Source organism: Mobula hypostoma, unplaced genomic scaffold (assembly GCF_963921235.1).
Source record: "Mobula hypostoma unplaced genomic scaffold, sMobHyp1.1 scaffold_36, whole genome shotgun sequence".
Taxonomy (NCBI): Eukaryota; Metazoa; Chordata; class Chondrichthyes; order Myliobatiformes; family Myliobatidae; genus Mobula; species Mobula hypostoma.
In genome coordinates, this window is record NW_026948187.1 from 7,304,909 (window position 1) to 7,308,953 (window position 4,045).

The following is a 4,045-nucleotide window of genomic DNA, read 5'->3' on the forward strand; positions in this document are numbered from 1 at the left end:
TGTAAATCTCCTCTGCACCTTTTCTATGGCTTCCACATCCTTTCCTGTATTGAGGTGACCATTCTGAACAGAGCACTCCAAGTAGGGTCTAACTCAGGTCTTATATACCTTTAACATTACCTCACGGTGGTGTGGGACTTCCGGCTTCTATACCGCCTGCCCGATGGCAGCACCGAGAAGGACCTGATAGTGAGCGTTGACTTCTTGACGCAGCGCCCCCTGTGGTTACGACCGGTGGTGCGGAAGGACGTGCCCATGACGTTTCGGTGATGAGTAAGGCCTCCTTAGTCACTTCCTGCGATTGTGTCCGCGGGAGAAATGTTGAGGTAAGTATAGTATAGAGCGGGAGGTGGGAGTGAGGGGAGAGGAGAGGTGGAGGCGGTGAAAGGTAACAGAGCGGGGTAATTGGTCACGGTGTCGCTGTACTGAGGCAGGGATTCCGGCTGTGCCGGTCGGTTCACGAACCCAGTGGATGACGGGATGACGGGAAGGATCATAAGACCATAACACAAAGGAGCAGAAGCCGGCCATTCGGCCCATCGAGTCTGCTCCGCCATTTTATCATGAGCTGAGACATTCTCCCATTTAGTCCCACTCCTGCACCTTCGCACCATAACCTTTGATGCCCTGGCTACTCAGATACCTATTACTCTCTGCCTTAAATACACCCAATGACTTGGCCTCTACTGCCGCCCGTGGCAACAAATTCCATAGATTCACCACCCTCTGACTAAAAAAATGTCTTCGCATTTCTGTTCTGAATGGGCGCCCTTCAATCCTTAAGTCATGCCCTCTCGTACTAGACTCCCACATCATGGGAAACAACTTTGCCACATCCACTCTGTCCATGCCTTTCAACATTCGAAATGTTTCTATGAGGTCTCCCCTCATTCTTCTAAACTCCAAGGAATACAGTCCAAGAGCGGACAAACATTCCTCATATGTTAACCCCCTCATTCCCGGAATCATTTTAGTGAATCTTCCCTGTACCCTCTCCAACGTCAGCACATTCTTTCTTGAATAAGGAGACCAAAAGTGCCCACATTACGCCAAGTGAGGTCTCACCAGCACCTTATAGAGCCTCAACATCACATCCCTGCTCCTATACTCTATTCCTCTAGAAATAAATCCCAACATTGCTTTCCCCCTTCTTCACCACAGACTCAACCTGGAGGTTAACCTTAAGGGTATCCCGTACGAGGACTCCCAAGTCCCGTTGCATCTCAGAACTTTGAATTCTCTGCCCCATTCAGGAGCTGTTCCTGAACCAACTAGCGTGGGACCTTCTCAGAGATGGGACATCCACAGCGAGGTTCGGCTTATCACCGGACGCTCTAATAGGGGCGCCAAAGGGTTCTCTCTCACTTTCAGTCAAACCGAAAAGTTGAATGCCTACGTCTGGAAGGGAAGGAGCTCGAACGTGAGGTCGTCTACATGGTGATGAGGGGGCGTGGGGGATAGTGGTGGAAATCGGCGGCGCAGGAAGTCAGCAGTACGAAAATCCCTGGGTGAAAACCTCTCGGGCGATGTGTCCTGGGGCCCAGCACGCCGACACGGTCGCAAAGCGTCGGCAGCTTTGAAGTCCTCAGGAGTTTCAGGAGAGTCCGCCGGTCACGCTGGCAAACCTCCGCAGATGCCCCTGCTGGAAGCGGCCTGGCTGCTGCGTCACGGCCCGGTGTGGGACTGTGCGTCACACAGCCCTAGAGTCAGAACTCGGGACCCTCGGACCAACTGAGCCGGTCCTATGATCCAGCCTTTGGTCCATATCCCACTAAACCCTCCCTACTGGCGCGCCTGCTACACCCACTCCCTCGGGCAGCTCCTTCCACGCACGGAAATATCTGGGTGAAAATATTACTTCACTGTTGCCTGCCCATTTGGAATCGGCTTCCCAGTCCCGTTCTGGCATGGCCTCCCCAAAATGATGAGGTTAAACTCAGGTTGGAGGAGCGACATCTCCTCCACAGCAGACAAGAGCGGCGTCTCAACGCCTTCCACCTTCGCAGCCTGAGACGCATCCTGGACATCACGTGGAGTGACCGAGTCACCAACAATGAGGTCCTGGCCCGCGCCCAGATACCCTGCGTCTTCGCCCTGCTCCAACAACGCCGTCTCCGCTGGCTGGGCCAGGTACACCGCGTGTCAGACGGGAGGATCCCGAAAGACCTGCTGTACGGGGAAATGGCCTCCGGCAAGAGAGCGCAAAGCCGGCCCCATCCTCGTCACAAAGACGTTCGCAAGAGAGACGTGAGGTCACTGAACATGAACGTCGAGAGGTGGGAGGACATCGCAAGCGATCGCTCTCACTGGAGGCTGGAGCTACGCAGAGGCCTAAAAAGAGAAGAGAAACTGAGGCTTGCTGCTGAAAAAAAAGGGCGCTCGTCGGAAAAACAGCACCTAGACAACACTGGAGGACAGTGTCTTCAAGTGCAGTCGCTGCAGCCGAGACTGTCACTCCCGTGTGGGACTCTACGGCCACAACAGACGCTGCTCTGACACAGACTGAAGCAAGACTTTCCAGGCGCAAATCCATGGTCTCGCGAGACTAACGGATGCCCCCACCACATATTTCCCCATCTCCTCATCTTCCCATCACCCCTTTTCTCTTCTCTCCTCTCTCCCATGGTCCACGGTCCCCCTCCTATTCGACTCCTTCTGGTGAGCCCCTTTGCCTTTTCCCCCTATCCGCGCCGAACCTCGTGCTTCGTTTCCCCTCCCCACCCACACACTGACCCACCTTTCCTTCCCTACTCACCTTGGGGGCGCGTATCACCAACCAGCGTCCACTACTTCGCTCAACCACAGCCCCCTTCCCCAAACCCCATGTTGCAACGACGTGGCTGGGGACGAACCCAAGAGCAGGACGCAGCCACGGAGACGGGGTTCGTGAGGCGTGACCGCAGCCGTGAACCGTGGAACAGGATATTTAGGAGAATCTATACACGGAGACCAGGTTTACGTAGATTATCCGGGGCTTAGAACTGACAGCCCTTTTTTTGGCGTGTGTCTACGTGCGTGTGCGTCCGTGCGCATCTGTGCGTGCGCGTCCGTGCGTGCGTGTGTCCGTGATGATGCCATTTTCATGGCTTTTTTTACAAGGCGCGGAGCGAGAGAGAGAGACTGTGTGGCGCGCCACTCCTCACACAGATATTTTCGCAGTAGTTTTCCCCTTTATTTTACGAGGTCGAGTTGCGACACTCGACACTCAACCCGGCACGGATGGAAAGCGCACTCGGGAGCGGACCCGACTGGTTTCGAACCCGGGAACCTCCGCTCCCCGGTCCGGCGCCGATGTCATTTGCGCTACCAGCCAGCCCAGAACTGACAGTCCTGAGGGATCAGGAAACGAGGTTTAGACACACTAGAATACACCAACGAAACGGCGAAACGTGACAGTGACGCCTGGGCTCATATCGTCAGTTCGCTGGTGGAAAGCAGGTGTGCTGTAATCACTGAAAACTGGGAACAATTGGAAATCAGACAAGGGGATTAAGACCTAATCAATGAGATGATCGCAAGATGGGGCATTGCCGGACGGGACCATGACACCCCAATGCACTTCCTTCCGCTGGATTCGGCTTCCTTCTTTTCCGGTCCGGGAGAAGTGTCTTAGGGGATGCTGCCTGACTTGCCGACTTCCTCGGTGGTTGTCTGAAGCGGTCCTATCAAAGAGACATCGCCCCTTTCGCAATAACCCTTCTAAACCTTGGAGAGGGAGTGAGGGAGTATGCGGGTATTGGCTGAAGAGGTCGAGGGGAAGAAGGAGAGGGGGAGAGAAGGGGAGGGGAGGGATAGAGGAGGGGAATAATAGAGGAGGGGAATAGGAGGTGAATTAAGGGTAATGGGGAAAAGTGCAGGTAGGTGGAGATGAGTCCTTGGCCAGATCAGCCATGATCTTATTGAACGGCGGAGCAGGCTCGACGGGGCAAGATGGCCGACTCCTGCTCCTATTTCCTGTGTTCTGACATTTTTACCAACTTCGTTCTTCATCGCACCTCCCCGCCCACACGCCCACCTTCTGCCACACCTGATCGCGTGTATCACC